General features: G+C 31.8%; 1 pseudogene; it reads right to left on the bottom strand.

Annotated features, from left to right (window-relative positions):
* Window positions 1–12,723: 12,723 nt before the first annotated feature.
* On the bottom strand, window positions 12,724–19,910 carry LOC127711935 (uncharacterized; annotated as a pseudogene).
* Window positions 19,911–20,114: the final 204 nt, after the last annotated feature.

The raw sequence follows: 20,114 nt of genomic DNA, 5'->3' as shown, positions 1-20,114 counted from the left end.
GAAGTGAGAGAGAGACGACGAGTAACGAGCATCTGAAATTGGTTAGTAATATTTCTTTTAAAGAGCTATCACTAGTTCGTGAGTTAAAGCTGCCGAGTCTAAAAGTGCATCTACATAAGTTAAATAACCCGATAGCTGCCCTATATTGTTCTATTCAATTACCCATTGGGTTTTATCATAGAAATCATAATACATATAATAAGGCAGCAAAACGAAATATATGAATCACAACAACCACACACATCATCACATATAACTGAGGAAAAAATCAAAAAAGACAAATAAAAGAAAAATATACAAAACAAAAGAAACAAGGTTTGGAATATGAGAGAAAGCATTTGTATTTGAAATGGGAAATGATTTACTACTTGAAGACTTCGACCTTTTTTTTTAAAAAGCATTATACTGATATGTTGTTACGTGTAAAATCATATGGGTTAGGAAGTTTACAAACTTCTTACCTAATTGCATTTAAGGATTATCGAGTGATTGAGAAGAATTTATTAGTTCTCAATAAAATATTAAAAAAAGTTAAATAAGTAAAAACAAGGAAACACCTATAAACTCAACATTTATGCATAGAGCCACGCAAGATGAAAACAAATACTACAAGTGACATCAATACAACAAAATACATCATATACATCACATGGTGCATTACAGACAAAAAATAATAATAACAGCGATATAGCTACATTCGTATATGTAATTGCGAATTCAAATTTCAAGAAGTCTTTAATATTTTAGGACTTTCTAGTCAAACGCCCCCGAATTTAAATAGATAACTTCATTCTCAGTGTCAATAAACGCCAAAAGAGGCCGTAAGGGTTTACAGTATTAATAACTGCTTCAATTTTTTAAAGTAAAGCAGGTTTTTTTCATCATTAATACGTTTTGATAATAGTATCTTCTTTTATATTTCAATATCATTCAAAAGTGTTCAATATAGTTGTTCATACTTAGGTATTTGTTATCATAAATTTGGAACAAAAACCCAAGTATACGTCAGTGAACTGCATGTTTTTGCATGGTTATAACATTTTGTTTACATAAATCTTTAAAGGTGGAGGCATCTGAAGTTTTCAACAAAAAGAAGTCATATTACATTTATCATCACAGCAGTAAACTCTATCGGGTTTACAAAAAAATGTTTTATTAAATTTAGATTATTTGTATTGATTTTATTTAGGTGAGAAAATAGCATTAAATATGAATAAAGTTTTTATTTTTTTGTTAAAGGGTACAAATTTTCACTGTTATATCCAGTTTAAAAAAGGGGGGTATCACATATTATGTGTTTTTTCAAATATATTTAGTCACTTAGGAACTTAAACAGACATCGTCACAATACGATTTTGATAATTATACTTGAATTGTAAAGCCTGGAATTATTAATATTAGTGGAAAAAAGAAATAAGTTGCAATTGTATGTACAAGTGAACAGAGGAAAGAGAGTGTGTTGGATAAATGATGTAACTAGCAGTTGAATGAAATTGTTCAGATAACTAAAACAAAAACAAAGAAAATAGCTTTTGTTGGATTAGACCATCTGATTACTACTAAAATTCTCAAGTTCAGACAAACGTGTTTATGGTATTAACGACGGAAAGTCAATATACATTGTATAGCAATTATTTCAACAGCTCAAACTAGACAAGAAACACAGTTAAGTTTTGTTCAAACAGTTTTACTCTCCATTATTAGACTGTTGTGAGATATTAACTTCATTTGTTTCTGGACTCCTATCAGTATCTGAACGTTGTTGGTTAGGTGATTCGGTAATGCCCCGTTCGATGTCAGAGATGTCATCAAAGCTATTTATCAGTGCCTTTCGACTATTTTCAGCCCTTTTAACAAATATACGACCATCTGAAGTCCAATAGGCGTGTATTTGGTTGTTGTATTTCATCTGGGATAGTTTATTTGTCAGGTCTGTTCTGAATTTGGTAAGATTCTCAGTTATGAAAATACCATCTTCGTTGTGTTTCAGATATTTTTTGTTTGTATATACCATGTCTCTAGTACGGTAAGACATAAATCTAACAATGACTTGACACTTGCCATATTTAGCTTTACCAATGACGTGACTTCTACTAATATCGTTAATAGAGAGGTCGAGGCCAAGTTGGCTGTTGCAAATACTTAGGATTTTGTCATCCGTATTGACTGGGTGAAGAATTTTTCCGTGTCCGTCAACTGGTACTTGGATGTTATGAAAGCGAAGACTGGTCCGACGAGAATACTGCTCTTGGCTTTCTAATCTACTATCTATATCCTTGGTTTTTGTATGGAGTGCCTCAAGCTCGGAATCCCAAAGGTCCAAAATTCTAGAATTTTCCTTTAACTGAGTGTCTATTTTATTTATCCATATGAATTGTCTACATATTTTTTCTGTGTGGTCATTTATTTTGGCTTCATGTTCATTGACAGACTTTTTAATTGGTTCAACGTGTGCTGCGATGCATTTTTGCACTTGTTCTTCAATTAGTGGAGTTAAGGTTTCACTGATTTTTTCAGCCAATACTGGAATTATTGTGTTGAGAACATCTGGACTGGTGAGTGCTTCAATGACCTTGTCTGTAATGTTTTTACGTGTTGCTGGTGTCTTTTTTTCGATATCTCGTAGGTCGCCTATGGAGTTGCGACGCCTAATCTGTCTTGTATTTTGCTTTTGGGTTGCAGGGAGGTTATCTGGACCTTTTGTTGATATTCAGAGATGGTGAATTAATAATAGGTTGTGAATTCGTTAACATATGGTCAGAACTGTGTTCACTTTCTTTGGCCATGGAGGTCGCCATTGTTATTGTTTTGATTAGAACCCGTTTCAAAAGCGTTTCAAAAAAGTTCTCAAATGATATTGATTTGTAAAATATTACGAAGTTTTTACATTACATATATAGTCTGTTAGCTATGTAGCAAGTTTCGTCATCTAACTTTACGTTATCCAGCTTAATATCCCATTTGTGATTAGATATATTTTACACGTCCATAGCTGATAAGCGCATGCCTACGCCTATTATTGGTTAATAACCCGGTGTGGAAAACATCCTTCCCTTGTTCACCCAGGGATACCATTTTGCCAAAATTTCCCAAAAATAAAGATTTGAAAAAATTAATAATACAAAAAATTACAAAGAAAAATTAAAATTGGCAAAAGTAGAAAAAAAAATCCCTATAAAACTAAAAAGAATTCCAAAATTCCTAAAATAAGATTATAATAGAAAAATGAAATATTTAACAATGGCATCAACATCGGTGTTGAAATACATATTGAAGTTCATCATACGCATTTTTCAACCCTACACCCCGTTATGAAAATGAGTAAAGAAACGCTTCATAATAAATAAATTCGCTATCTGCTGCGCCTCAGGGTGCATGAATTTCCCACAGCGGTGTCAAATTCAGAACACCTCTGATTATACCAAGATCACCAATACTGTCATTTTATCCGTTTGTTTTAATTGTCGCTGTTGTTGTCATTTCTTGTTTCTTATCAAATTTGTCACATGAAATTTCATTTATTTCAATTCAACTATGGATTCAAATTGAAATTAATCTTGGTTATCGTACTTCGCCTATGTCACCATGCCCAGTTTCTTCTTTTTTCTCGTATCACGGTTTTTGGACTTTTGAATTTATCAGCGACGTCACAGTCACTGAGGAGAAGTTAATAGCGCTGTCACATTGTGTGAGGAGATGTTATGTTATCAAGCTTACTTGTTTTGAAATTTAAATCAGTCACGGGAGAGACAATTACCACGATAAATAGATCATCTGGTATTCTACGTATACATATGGTAAAATTTAGCTAGTTTGCTGCGTTTACTGTCGTAAAAGCTCGCGGCTGATAATTTAATATATTAACTTGTAGAAATAACGATATTTCATGCATATAGGAAATAATGATAATAAAAAAATTAGGACATTTATTATGAAAGAAATAGATATTTGTAGTCTTGTAATGATATGTGCCAGCTTTTAATATTAAACGAACATTTGACAATTACGAGTTTCGTGATATTTTCCATTTAAAGTAAAACATAGAATATGGAGATGTGGTATGATTTCCAGCAAGTTAACTAATAAATTGAGTCTAACAACTATTAAACTAAGTCTACATTCTGTCGGTTGAAGCAACTGTAGGTCATACGACATACATCAATGTCCATACTTATACCCTATAGTCAACAATAAATAAAGGCAACAGTAGTATACCGCTGTTCAAAATTCATAAATCGATTGAGAAAAAAACAAATCCGGGTTACAAACTATAACTGAGGGAAACACATCAAATATAAGAGGAGAACAACGACATAACAGAAACACAACATTAAAATGTAACACACACAGAAACGAACTATAATATAACAATGTCCATTTTTCTGACTTGGTACAGGACATTTTAAGAAAAAAAATGGTTGAACCTGGTTTTGTGGCTAGCCAAACCTCCCGCTTTTATGGCAATGTTAAATATAACATTAAAATGACAACATTACATGACAGGACTACATTACAAATAAATGGGAGAACATATAGGGCAGAGAAACATACGAAAATTAGCTAACAAAAGGTACCAGGTTTAAAATTTAATACGCAAGACGCGCGTTTCGTCCACACAAGGCTAACCAGTGACGCTCAGATAAAAAAAAAGTTCGAAAGCCAAAACAAGTACAAAGTTGAAGAGCATTGAGGACCAAAAGTTCCAAAAAGTTGTGCCAAATACGGCTAAGGTTATATGTCTGGGATAAGAAAATCTTTAGTATTTAGAATAATTCATACTTTTGCAAACAGTAAATTTATAAAAATGACTGTATAATAGATAAACATGATAACAACGAAGTGGTGAATAACTACAGAATAAAAACGGATACATAAAACAACATAAACCAGCACATAAAAATTCACAGCCGAGTTAGCCAAAGAGATCAACGCACAAAGTGACGTCACATTTGAATTTCTAAAAATTTCCCCAAAATAGGATAGAATTAGGATAGAATTCAAGATTAGGTTTGTAGTACTCATACAACATTTATTAATAACAATGAAAATTATAATACTAATTCATATCAAATTGTGGTAGTAATTAGATAATTAATTGTATTATCTAGCTATGTCGGTGTTTCTTCTAAATCAAACTGTAAACCAAATATATCATATAAATTTAGTTGACCCAAACTTAAATCTAATAAATGAACTGGGTGATTATTTATATTTACCATAACACACGAATACAACAGAAAAAAATAAGACTTTTAACTACAAACGATAAGACATTTGACAAAATCCGATGAGAATAACAAATATAACATCAAAACTAAATAGTATACATGAATTTTGGATAGAAAATTACCGTGACACATCTTATAGCAATGCAAATTCACACTCAGCAAAACAGTCACAAAAATACTCGAACTGACAATGTGCAACAATTCAAACAAAAAATCCAACGGCCTGATTGATGCAAAAACAATGAACGAAAAAACAAATATGACAGACTAAAACCAACGACAACCACTGAATTACAGGCTCCTGACTTGGAATTGGTACAGTTATAAAAAATGTGACAGGGTTAAAAATGCTTATGAAACCAATCCCCTCTCCTTACTAACCTGGGACAATTGTGTAGCAGCACAACATAAGATGAAACTGTATAAATCAGTTGAAAATCGATTTTCTGACCAGAAGTGTAAAAACGACTTAAATAAAGACAATAGAAACAAAGTGCCGATCTCTAAGTAATACTTATGGTGAACATATAGATTAGCGAACATTTGTCCCTGTACGTTCAACAGGACTGGAAATATTTATCCATCAAATGCTTCCAAAAAGGTTGAATTAGATGCCTACCCAATTATTTGTATAATTATTAATCAAATAGTTTGGCTTACCTGGTTAAATGGGTCATTGTGAGCTATGGTTATTCATTCGCGTTTGCAATCCTTTGATAATTTTTTAAATAAATTTTAGCATGCTTTGCCAACACAAATGATAGTCATAGATAAAAGTAAAAGATAGTGGTAAAAATTAGAAAATTGTCTAATATCTTGCAATTCATTTTAACTAGTACATTTTGACAGAACAAAAGTGTCAGACTATTTAGATATCAAAAATATGGAATGATTTACAAGAAAAGAACATCTCTCTACTTAGCAGATAACTGTATTGTATTTTTAGCTCCGACGTATTTGTGACCATCAAATCACTAATTGATGCCGTCGGAGCTTAAAATACAATATTGTTATCTCCATTCAAATGAAACTGACAGAAAACAACGTCAAATCATACATTAAAATCTGTCAAACGTCGTCTGCGTGTAAGAGTTAAAAGCATCAATTGTGAATTGATGTCATGAAAATTGGTGACGTTATCCAATGAAAATGAACGTTACAAACGATGTTGCATTATAATTTATATTAAAAACATGGATGTAAGCAACTATAGGCCACAGTACGGCTTAAACATGAACAAAACTAAAAGCGACATGACAAAATAGAAAACGATTCAAATGAGTAAACAAACGCTATAATTGAAGGTAAAACAATAGCTGATTATCTTATGTGGCAGACACCAACCAACAAAAAAAAACGGAAATACAGGCTCTTTACTTGGGACAGGCAATTTAAGAAATGGTGGGGCTAAATCCACCCTCTTATCTTGGAGAGTATATAAATTTATACCTTGTCAGACAGCACCTTGTATGAGTTATTTCCAATAAGTTCGGATTTTGTATCCTCTTTGGACATACTTGCTTATTACCTTCCCGTAAATACAGATAAACAGACACTGCACACCACAAATGATCAGCAACGCAAGATACAAAATGACCTTAAAACATGGGCGATATCAACAAGCGACACACAATTTTAAAAATGCGTATGATTTTGTTAGTAAACTTCTCATTCACATTACTTTAACATTTAGATCACCTTCTGTGCCTGAAATAATCTAAATATACATCTGAATAGATGGACATAAACTTGAAAAAAGCATTAACAAAAAATCGAACTCTAAGGTAAATTCAAAAAGGGGATGTCCATGAAACGTGACAAAATCAAACGTATGAGTATATTTCAAACAGAATGTATAGAAACAACTGTCATATTCCTGACTTGGTACAGGAATTTCCCGAAGAAAATGATGGGTTAAAACAGACTTTAAATCTAGATACAAACTCCCAAATGAATGACAGTTGTATATAGTTTCGGTTGACAAGGGCTCAATTTATACTTGTAATAGATCGAAACAAAGCGAAACCAACTAACAAAAACACAAAAGACACAAAGTACAAATCGGGAGTACTGAAAGCTAGTTCAAAACCAAGAACTACTAATGCAACAATCATGTATCTAAAATTGATAGTTATTTCTATAAGATAAGTTAAGCCAATGTCAACTGATTTTTATATTTAGTTCTTTTGCTGTGCTATATAATTTTACACCACTGTCCCAGATAAGGGGAAGGTTGGGCGCCTGCAAAACATGTTTTACTCTGTCACATTCGGTATATTCCTGCCCCAAGTTAGGAGCCTGTAATTCAGTGTTTGTCGTTTGTTTCTATGGATTATATTCTCCTTTCTTTTATTGTTTGTACATAAATGACGCCGTTAGTTGTCTTGTTTGAATCGTTGTACATTTGTCATTTTAGGACCTTTCATAGTTTGCTATGTGGTATGGGCTTTGCTCATTATTGAAGGCCGTACGATAACATATAGTTGCTTACGTCTATGTCATTTTGTCTCTGTTGGAGAGTAGAAACAATCAAATCAAATCTTCATATTTCAATATTAACCCAACCACTTTCTGTATACGCCTGTCCAGAGCCTGTTGTTTAGTGTTTGTAGTTTGCTGATGTATATCATTGTTTGTTATTTTCGTTTTCGTTGCTTGTAATAAACAAACAAAAAACACGCGAATAGTGTACCATCAGTGGAACCGACCCGTTTAAGTCATTTAAAAGTAGCTTACAGTCAAACCTGATATTATAGTCACCTCTATATCTTGTAAAACATTGTTTTGTCAGGTCACCCTCTTCTTGTCCTGCTGTAGTCATACTTACGCATTGTGAGCCCCAATTCATATGTTCTCAATGGTGAACTTTATATGCAGGTTTGACTATATATGAAATAAATATATGCTCACATCACTTGTCTCTGTGACATCTTTCATCATACTAGCTCTTGGCAAAAAGTATGATAAAGCCAAAATTAGAAAATGTTCATCGGAGTTCAATATTTTTGATATTTTATTTTTTAAAAGCATGAAACCAAAATGATTTATGAGAGCACACCTATCCAATATCAACTTTTACAGAGAGAGTTGAAATATTAATCTAGAGGTTCTATGAGTGTGTAGATAACTTTCCTTGTAACAGATGTGTACTCAATGTCAGCTTTGCAGCTGTAATATCATTTTCTATGCAGCCAATTATTTGCTTAGTTCTTATCTACATAAATATGAATTCTATAATATTACTTTTGTGATACGCACTCATTTGTAAGGGATTTATGAATCACACAGTACGTAAACACAATTGATACCAGAATATTGGAAGCACGTATTCTATATGACATAGTTGTATATAATGTTGACTTAAAAACAAGTGCTGACAGTGAATATATTGGATTGGAAATTGGTCTTTTTAAAAAACGACGGCCGTTAGGAATAAGTGATTTACCACAAATCTGAAACAAAAATAAGTATTTAAGCATTCAAAAAAATGATCATAGGTACAGGGAAATCACCCCAAATTTTAAATTGTAATCGATGGCCTGGATACCTTTTAGTTATCTTAATATAGCATGTCTTTCTTTATTATATTCATATTCTGATATGTATGTCTTTAGAATTCTATATAATGAAGAGCACATTATTAACATTAATCGAATACTTTAATAGTGAGTTTCTATGTGAAAGTTTTAATCTGCAAATTGCATACTGAATAGAGTGATCTTTGTATACTAGTATTTTTAAATCATTTTATATCAAAGTTATATCGTACAACGATAAACCTTAAAAACTGTTTCCGTTTGAACTCATCAGAAAAAATAAGAAAAACAATATAAAAATAAAACGTTGAGATATAAAAGTCTACATATAGTCTTCAAATTTGTCATTTTCACTTTTAGAGAAAATTATTATGTTGGCAAAGAAAAAACATGAAATATTAACATCAATCTGAAAAGTATTTTTCTACATATATTAAATTTGTATATGCAACAACTTATATGCAAGGTAATTACGTATTTTCAATTGAAAGATGTCCCAGTGACAATGCTGATTTACTAGTTTATATAAGTTAATAAACCAGGATCTACAGGTAATATTTATCACAGAATGCAAATTAATCTGGGAATTTCTATAACTTAATACACAGTACTTTATATAAAATAATATATCAGTTTAATGTCCCCCAAAAAGTTTTATAACTGCGAAGTGGTAAATAAAGGCAACAGTAGTATACCGCTGTTCGAAATTCATGAATCGATTGAGAAAAAAACAAAGCCGGGTTACTAATTAAAACTGAGGGAAACACATCAAATATAAGATGGTAACATTTGTAATCATAAATATAAACATATCATATTTTTTCATTTATTTGTCAAGGTTATAACACTGTACTTAGTATTTCCTTCATTGTTTTGCATTTGTTTGAATGTCTTTATATCGTCGATAACACCAAGAAAAAATAAACAAAAATAGGTAGCCAGTAATAAAATGAGTTATATAATATTTCTTAGTTCATAATAATAAAATGTTTCACTTGCCATTGATAGTAGGATATGAAACCATTTAGAGACGATTTAGTACACTAACATACTTATTCTTATTCACTCAGTGCATAATGTAACAAATTTCAAGGACAGTGATTAAAAACAAAATCAAATAGATAATTTAAACCACATTTTATAAAGCCTATATATGTACTGAGACAATTAAATAAATAGGTAATGGAAAAATGTAGAGCATTGTATACCTAAAATGTATCCCGATTAGATATATTTTGACGCTACATCTTTAGCAGAATTATAAGCAACTCATAACCATACGAAGGACATGAACACAAATACAATGTATATTGCAATCGGAGTTCAACATTACCCGAACCCCGCTTGGTATATCAAGCCCTTTATTACTAATATGTGCATCGTGCTGACAAACATTGACATTGATTCCAATGTCTAATAGTCGTGAATAAAAGATGGTTAAACCAATTGACGACGTTCATGATAAAGAACACACCTTGAAAGGTAGCAAGGATGTGTATGTTGCTGTACAGTTTCCCCTAATTATCTGTCCTTGTGACACACATAGAGCATAATTTCTAAGTTATATTGCAAAATCTCCATTTGCACATTACAAATCAATTCACCATGTATACCAGGACAAGAATGTTATACGTCAGAGGCGTCTACAAAAATTCAATCAAAGGACACTCGAATGAAAAAAGTTAAACAGGCTAAATAAAGTACGAAGTTAAAACCCGACATAGGAAATCAAGCAATGCACCCTGGCCTACATCATGTATATTTCAATAGTTTAATACAAGGTTCTGTAACAATGTCATCCTAAATTGTAATTGTAACGTCTTTGTGTTCCTATAAGTTATATTTTAAGCACACTAAGGTACAACTTGCAATTCATGTGTCGCCGTATTAAAAGTTCTAACATTTTACAAATAAACCTTTTTAAATGAACTTTGAGATTTCCCATATAAATTGCACACGATGATTCAATTGAATGTTAAAGAAAAGTATCAATGAAGCTTTCACACGGGATAGTATTTGTAATATTATATTCATTACTATCATATCTACCTTTTATTTATTAAATTTGATTTCAAGGTTATTATGTATGTTAGATTTTATTTTGATGACTGCTAATTCAAATGAAAATGAAAGAGATCTTTTTCAAGAAAGAACATATTTTGTCGAATTTTTAACAAAACCATATAGTTATGAATCATACAGTATGACCCAGTATTATCATAAAATATAGCAAAACGTTGTCAGCAATTTATTGTAAAAAAACACGTTCGAGTAATGTCCTTCACCGGAAAAAATCGTCAATTTTGTGCGCCTCTGTGACGTCATTTACCAGATAGAGGTGATCGCCGGTATCCCTGCTCTATTAAAGTTCAGCAAGCGTCTTTGTGATCTTCGTTATGCAGGATAAACTAGAAATAATATTTGTTCTGCAAGTACTAAATCACAATTCCCTAATAATAGCAGTACTGAATATCATGCAATTATAAGAATTTAATTTGCCGAATAATTCGTGCAATATAGCATTATTATTTTTTCAACTAATCGCTCAACATAGGAACAGAAGTGACGACGCCCCTCAATGCACGAATCATGTTCAATAAAACCACAGTTTTTGAGGGAAATGCAACGAACTCGAAAGTTGTCTATTACAAAGGTTCATATCCTAAACTCAATAATAAAGGCATCATATTTACAAAATTAAAATCAAAAACAATTCATTAGTAAAATCAAACAGTCTGATTAATGAAAGACATGTCCACTTTAATTTTTATGATGTGCTTTAACAAATACATCATGTGATTCTACAATACAATAAGTCAATCTGATGTTGGAACGACATAACATGACGGGCATTTGTTATTGCATGATCTTCAAACGTATTTATATAATATCCAATTGACAAAATATTCTTATATGATGTTCATAGCATGGACACTTCTTCGTTTAACTAATATCGTATCATATGATGTCTTATATCGATTCTATGTTGTGATTTTCGCTAGTATTAATTATGTGATTTTGTCCTTATATAACCCAGAACCGACATAATTTGATTTGCATGTGATATTTTTCGATGTGCAATTTTTACCATATGCTGCGCAAATGATTTAATATGATGAACATGAGTTTTTATCACGCGACCTCTGCTTTATATTTTGTACATTGTGTCTTGAATGAAGTGGGCTTTCCTTTATATGATATGCAAATTTCGTTAAATTTGTTTTGCTCTGGTATCATAGCAGTCATGATGTAATATGGCATGCTTTCGTTTTACTTGGTTGCATCGTTGTTTAGGTCAATTAACTTTATAACGATTATACCGATTACTATTTATATCATAACTTATTACTATCCGCTTCCCGGCAATAACTTTAAACAAAAAAATACTCTGTAAGTCGTCTGCTTACCACAATAATCATTATTTGTGCCACAGATGGAGCATGAATTACAGCTAGTAATGCATTGTTTACTTTTGTTCATTATAAAAAGGGGCAGCAGAAACCAAGGATTATTAAAAACCCGAAGAGAATCTGGGAACGCAATGGCATAAAAGAGGGGCGAAAGATACCAGAGGAACATTCAAACTCATAAATCAAAAATAAACTGACAACGCATGGCTAAAAAAGACAAAGACAAACAGACAAACAATAGTCAACAAAACACACCACAGAAAAAAAGACTAAGCAACACGAACCCCACAAAAACCTGGGGGTGATCTCAGGTGCTCCGGGAGGGTAAGCAGATCCTGCACCACATGTTGCACCCGTCGTGTTTTCATGTAAGTACAAACCCGGTAAACAGTCTTATTCATACATACATCAAAAATTTTAACAAGAGATATGTATATATGACGATGCTTTAACCTTTCTACTGGATAAAGAATACAATTGTCAAACTTGATCGATATAATGTGGCAAACTAATACTTTGAGCACAATCAATTTTATAGTGAACATTCTTTTAAATTTGTCCTCGATTGTAATTACTTAATTCTTCACACGATTTTGACAACCATTCACTGTACAGCTCTCGTTCTCTCCTGGCAGTGTCAATATGTGATATGTAATTTCGGAAAATTTTATTTTTTTTTCTCATCGGTTTGTGCCAAAGTAATGGATTCTCGTAACTTTTTACAACTATGACACACATCAGAATGTATAGATGCAAATCTTATGTGCGGAGAGAAAGACGACCAGACTTTTTGGAATGTTCTCACAAGAAGGTAACAGAATTTGCGGTTCAGAGTTATGTCTGTTAGGAAAAGCTGTTTGTGGTAAATCATGCAGACGAGCATATTTTTTTAAATATTGTACAATATTTGAATTTCCCTCAAATGAAAATGCATTTTATGGACATCTATTAACATTTCCAATTACCATTAGTGATCAAGTGTTTGCGCAAACGTTTTAAATATTTTAAATAGGACTCGCCATTATCATATGTTAACAGAAATACATCTCGACAAACCTCTCTGTTGTCAAAAGTGTATGCATATCTGGTTCCCTTTCGCTCTCAGTATCTTGAACGGGATTTATCTACGCCTTTTGATTTTAGTTTACACATTTAATACATATCTTTGCCTTCTTATGACAGTTCACGCATAGAGAGTATATGACTTATTTTTCATCCTGTTCAAATTGATTGATACAATTGACAAGACAACCACAATCTCTAGTTGTTGTGGCCATATTCAAACCTTCAGTATTAATAAATGTATTATCTTCATTTTGATGTTAAACGAAAGCTGCAGCTGCTTGTGCAATTTTATCAGTTTCAGATAAATGTTCTGTAATAAACATGTACGCATGTAAATGTTTACTAAACAAACTACAATGCACGTTAAACTAAACTAATTTAAACGAAAAATAACATATGTAAACTTAATTAACTAATCTTACAAATATATCTCGTGTGCGAAATCCCAATCTGTCCATGTTCGTCATAAATATAGCCTACGTGTATGTATTATTATAAAACGTTTCGCCTGGATATCCCTTATCAGAACATTTTGATTCGAAGTCCACTTAAGTATTTCAATAATCTGCAAAAGTAAAATATATTGTTTTAATATCTAAAGCATGACATTTCAGGATTGAAAAAAAACTAAGAGAAACAAGATTATTTTATGTGACTTAACTATATCTCTAGCATCTCTTATTTTCGTATGATTACTGATGATTTTTCTTCCTTTCTTTGTTGGTTTGATTCTGTAGGTCCTAGCACACAGACCATTGAAGAATAAAGAAATTTGTTTTCGAAAGGAAGCGGAAAAATATATTTTGTTTACTAATAGAAAAAGTAAAAAAAATCATTAATTGAAATAAAACGTGTTCTTTATAAAATTGAGAATGGAAATGGGGAATGTGTGAAAGAGACAGCAACGCGACCAAAGAGCAGAATTGAAGGTTGTTGACAAAGTTGTGTTTTTAAATTTTTGTGTCCCGTGATAAATCAGCACCTTTCCACAAGTATATACCTTTAGGATTCGGTGTCGGAATTTGTCATCCCGCATTTGGCATGCATAATGTCCCGCCAAATATAAAATTATTTTTTTGGGTTCACACAACAATTTTTCGTACCAAAAGTAGAAAAAAAATCTAGCTTCGGAAAATAACGTTTAGTGGTTTTCAGTAATACAACATTGTTATTGTTCATATATAGAAGATGGAAAGAAAATACAGTGTATGTCAAAAACAAGAAGTTTTTTTATAGAATTTTGTCCCAAAAGTGAAATCCTCCTATGTTTAAATTTTGAATCGTAAATACGTTATTTTACGAAAGCAATATACTATAAGAATACATACTATTCAACACGCATGATCAAGTTATGTTAAAATTATCTCAATTTCAACGTGAAATTTATCGGTTTGTCGTACGCTACCATTTTGCGTTGACTACACATAACTTCAATCCTTTCCTTTTTTCATAGGTTGTGAAAATTCAAAATTAGATATTTCACCAGATTTAAAATGCATAAGGGATGCAATAGAGTCGCATGTGGAGCAGGTACTGCTTACTATTCCGCAGAACGAGATCAACCCTGTATTTGGTTGGGTTTGTCTTGCCTTTCCAGTCTTCAGTTTTATGTGTAAAGATTAGTTATTGTAGATGTGGTCATGGAATAAAGAATAACACATCTTTTGTCTAGGTGGACACACAACAAAAAACAACAAACTATTTATCTTAGTGGACACAAAACAGAGAACAACAAAACGTTTGTTTAAGTTAACATAACACACAAGGAACAACAAATCGTTGGCCTAAGTAGACACACAACACAAAACAAAACACCGTTAGTCGAAGTGGACATAAAACAAACAAAAAAAAAAAAACCACAGCCTTTCTCTACGTGGACACAAATCAAAGAACAATACACTGGTAACCGATGTGGACATAAAACAAAGAACAACACTTTGGTGGTTTTTCTTATTATTAATTTGGTTTTGCAAAAACTCAACTATACATTCTAACGTTCCGTTCGTATATAAAAAAAAATGTAATAGACAAAAAAGGATTTGGTGTATTAAGTGAAGACAACGCTTACTACGTGAAATAAAAATAGCCAACACCAATGAACAACGCTTTCTTAATCTCAAGGTCATAAAAATGTCTTCATATTGCAACAAAAGCTATCACTTCACTGCAAGTTCAAGACGGTTTCTAGAACCGAATTAAGCAAAATGCGTTGCTAGATGTCGATTAATCTAGATATAATACGAAGTCATATTTAAAACATATCAATTTAGCAAACATTCTTCCTGTTAAAATTATATGTTAGTTATGCACTAATTGTGTTTGACAATTAAACTAGTTATGTTAGGCTATCCTGATTGTTTTTATGCAAATTCATAATCATATAATAAAATTGATTTAGATAAAACTTTGTTATGATATGGTTTTTGTAAAATATAGGGGAGTTTCTTGATTGAATACGTACGGTGTATTTTGGAATAAAACCCTATTGTTGTGATGTGAAATAAAAAAAGACTAAATCTTGTGTGCAATCGGAAATCATTACCCGCTCTTATCTTCAATTGAGTCCGATCTGACGTTGTTGTGTTGTAGAAGGCAGTTTCCTAAAAGTTTCCAGTTACAGTTTTGATTGTACTTTTGGAAGATTGAACATCAAGAACATTATTAACTTTTTGGAAATTGAATGTAGGATACAACTGGTAAAAAATATATATGATAAAACAGATAAACCTTATTTCCTACTAATACTTGTAAAGATTGTTCTTACAAATGATGAATGTTAAGCTTGTTATTTTAACTGTATACTACGAAAATAATAGTGTTATTCAAGAAACCACAGATTTGAATGTTTTCAATAAACGCATTCAATCTGATATAATTGTCGCACAGTATTGATGTTATTGTATATTGTATAATCCAACTAAACATAGACATATATTTGAAATTTGTATAGATTAAAGTTAGACTTTTAATTATTTAACTTCTATACTGACCGACTTTAGAAACGCAACACTAGACTATTCTTTTTAATATCCATTTTCAAATATGCAATTTTTGTTAAACAAATGTATGAACATAAATTTCATTCAGTACTTCATTTGTCTAAAAAAAAATGCAGTTCGAAAGTTGAATTGATTACGTCATTTGTTATGTTCAAATCATGTGGTATGCACTGAAACCCTGGGTCCCCTTATCAATGGATGTGTCACCGTCGATGGCAGTGACTGCCTGTAACTAACGCCAAAATGATTGTCAGAAAGGTCAACCAATTCTGTTGGGCATGTTTTGAGTTCCGTTTTGTATATTGTATAATCCAACTAAACATAGACATATATTTGAAATTTGTACACATTAAAATATGCAAAACTTGGATTTTTCCTTATTTATCTTCATCATTCAAATTTTAGAATCGCGAAATTGAATCGCCGCAAAATGGGTTAGAAAGGCCTAAACGCGAAATAAAGTATCTGCGAAAATAAGTTGGTTTACAGTAGTTCATACTACAGTAGGACCAACCACTGTGTTGCTCATTGCAGGTTTTAATCTGGTAATGAGTCGTATTCGATAATGTCATAATCGAATAACAGAGAAGATGATTGTATGTATTATATGTGGGAAAAATCCCAAATTATTATGACGTCTCTAAACTTTCAAATGATTGGCTTCCGCTTTACTTCTTATAACTTTTAGTTCAAATATGTCCTTGTAAACATCATTTCTGTGCATTTATGTAGTATCTAAAAAGAAACTCCAATATAAAAATTTTGGAAATCGTCATTTGTATATGTTGCTTAAGTGTATCCTTTTTTTCAATTTACAGATGACATCATGGAAAGTTGTTTTGAAAGAGCTGAATTCTTTTGGAAACAGTGCGGAAGTGATCTTCGATATCCAGTTACAGCCTTCTTTAGACCAGAAAGGAAATCAAGTCGCTTTCCTCGATAACGCATCTTTGCGAAACATGAACGCTATTTATGTAACAATAAATTGTGTTTGATCACCTGCGTTTTATAAAGAGTCGAATACAGATATTTATCCACCTAATCCACACACTAGTTTATGCACTTAAACGGTCATATTGATCTAAACGTCATCTGCAAAGTCTGCAACTAAAAACATTATGTCTTGTTCAGAGTTATATTTAGTTTCAAATACGTTCTTGCTGTAAAGTTAGTACTGTTCAGACTATTTGCTTGTATAAAAATAAGAAAATGTGGTATGATTGCCAATGAGACAACTCTCCACAAGAGACCAAAACCTTAACTATTTTTTCTCTTATTTGATCTTTCTCAGGTTCAGAATGAATCAGTCCACTTCGCCAGGTATTTATTTTACAGAGCCATTTAAAATTAAATTCACCATAAAATTCTAAATCAAATATAGATAAAAGAAACTCACAGTGGGAATCTGTGGTGGATGGTCAGTGTTTTGAACTTTTAATTGCAATCTAAAAGAGTGGAATATGTTTTGTTAATGGGGCGTTTAATACTGGTATTAGTTTTCTCAATTTATTTTTTTCATATTTTCATATCGGGGTCTTTTATTGCCGACTATAAATTGTTGCGTTTGGACCATTTGTATCGGCACAATCTTTCAAAATTCCTTCATCTTCATCAATCAACTAGTTATATTGTTTCCGTTTTCCTTTCATACATACATCAAACATTTTAACATGAGATATGTATATATGACTCTGCTTTAACCTTTCTACTGGATAAAAAAATACAATTATCAAACTTGATCGGTATAATGTGGCAAACCAATACTTTGAGCACAATCAATTTTATAGTGATCATTCTTTGAAATCTGTCCTCGATTATAATTACTAAATTCTTCACACGATTTTGACAACCATTCACTGTACAGCTCTTGTTCTCTCCTGGCAGTGTCAATATCTGATATGTAATTTCGGAAACTTTCATTTTTTTTTCTCATCGGTTTGTGCCAGAGTAATGGATTTTCGTAACTGTTTATAACTATGGAACACATCAGAATGTATAGATGGAAATCTTATGTGCGGAGAGCAAGACGACCAGACATTTTTGAATGTTGTCACAAGAAGGTAACAAAATTTGAGGTTCAGAGTTATGTCTGTTAGGAAAAGCTGCTTGTGGTAAATCATGCAGACAAGCATATTTTTTTTAAATATTGTACAATATTTGAAATTCCCTCAAATGAAAATGCATTTCATGGACATCTATTAACATTTCCAGGTTTTCTTGGCGAAATACCATTAATGTTCATGTGTTTGCAGAAACATTTTAAATATTTTAAATAGGACTCGCCAATATCATATGTTAACAGAAATACATCTCGACAAACCTTTTTGTTGTCAAAAGTATATGCATATCTGGTTCCCTTTCGCTCTCAGTATCTTGAACGGGATTTATCTACGCCTTTTGATTTTAGTTAACACATTAAATACATGTCTTTGCCTTCTTATGACAGTTCACGCATAGAGAGTATATGACTTATTTTTCATCCTGTTCAAATCGATTGATACAATTGACAAGACAACCACAATCACTAGTTGTTGTGGCCATATTCAAACCTTCGTTATTTATAAATGTATTATCCTCATTTTGATGTTAAACGAAAGCTGCAGCTGCTTGTGCAATTTCATCAGTTTCAGATAAATGTTCTGTAATAAACATGTACGCATGTAAATGTTTACTAAACAAACTAAAATGTACGTTAAACTAAACTAATTTAAACGAAAAATAACATATGTAAACTTAATTAACTAATCTTACAAATATATCTCGTGTGCGAAATCTCAATCTGTCCATGTTCGTCATAAATATCGCCTGCGTGTATATATTATTATAAAACGTTTCGCCTGGATATCCCTTATCATTTTGATTCGAAGTCCCCTTAAGTATTTCAATAATCTGCAAAAGTAAAATATATTGTTTTAATATCTAAAGCATGACATTTCAGGATTGAAAAAAACTAAGAAAAACAAGATTATTTGATGTGACCTAACTATATCTCTAGCATCTCTTATTTTCTTATGATTACTGATGATTTTTCTTCCTTTCTTTGTTGGTTTGATTCTTTAGGTCCTAGCACACAGACCATTGAAGAATAAAGAAATTTGTTTTCGAAAGGAAGCGGAAAAAATATATTTTGTTTACTAATAGAAAAAGTAAAAAAAAATCATGAATTGAAATAAAACTTGTTCTTTATAAAATTGAGAATGGAAATGGGGAATGTGTGAAAGAGACAAAAACGCGACCAAAGAGCAGAATTGAAGGTTGTTGACAAAGTTGTGTTTTTAAATTTTTTTTTCGTGTGTCCCGTGATAAATCAGCACCTTTCCACAAGTTTATACCTTTAGGATTCGGGGTCGGAATTTGTCATCCCGCATTTGGCATGCATAATGTCCCGCCAAATATAAAATTATTTTTTTGGGTTCACACAACAATTTTTCGTACGAAAAGTAGAAAAAAATCTAGCTTCGGAAAATAACGTTTAGTGGTTTTCAGTAATACAACATTGTATAGTTTATATATAGAAGATGGAATGCAAATACAGAGTATGTCAAAAAACAAGAAGTTTTTTAAAGAATTTTGTCCCAAAAGTGAAATCCTCCTATGTTTAAATTTTGAATCGTAAATACGTTATTTTACAGAAGCAATGTACTATAAGAATACATACTATTCAACACGCATGATCAAGTTATGTTAAAATTATCTCAACTTCAACGTGAAATTTATCGGTTTGTCGTACGCTACTTTTTAGCGTTGACTACCCATAACTTCAATCCTTTCCTTTTTTCATAGGTTGTGAAAATACAAAATTGGATATTGCACCAGATTTAAAATGCATAAGGGATGCAATAGAGTCGAACGTGGAACAGGTACTGCTTACCCTTC

The sequence above is a fragment of the Mytilus californianus genome, unplaced genomic scaffold (assembly GCF_021869535.1).
Source record: "Mytilus californianus isolate M0D057914Y unplaced genomic scaffold, xbMytCali1.0.p SCAF_8, whole genome shotgun sequence".
Classification (NCBI taxonomy): domain Eukaryota; kingdom Metazoa; phylum Mollusca; class Bivalvia; order Mytilida; family Mytilidae; genus Mytilus; species Mytilus californianus.
The sequence above is the reverse complement of the archived record's forward strand: the minus strand, read 5'-3'. Positions and strand labels throughout refer to the sequence as shown.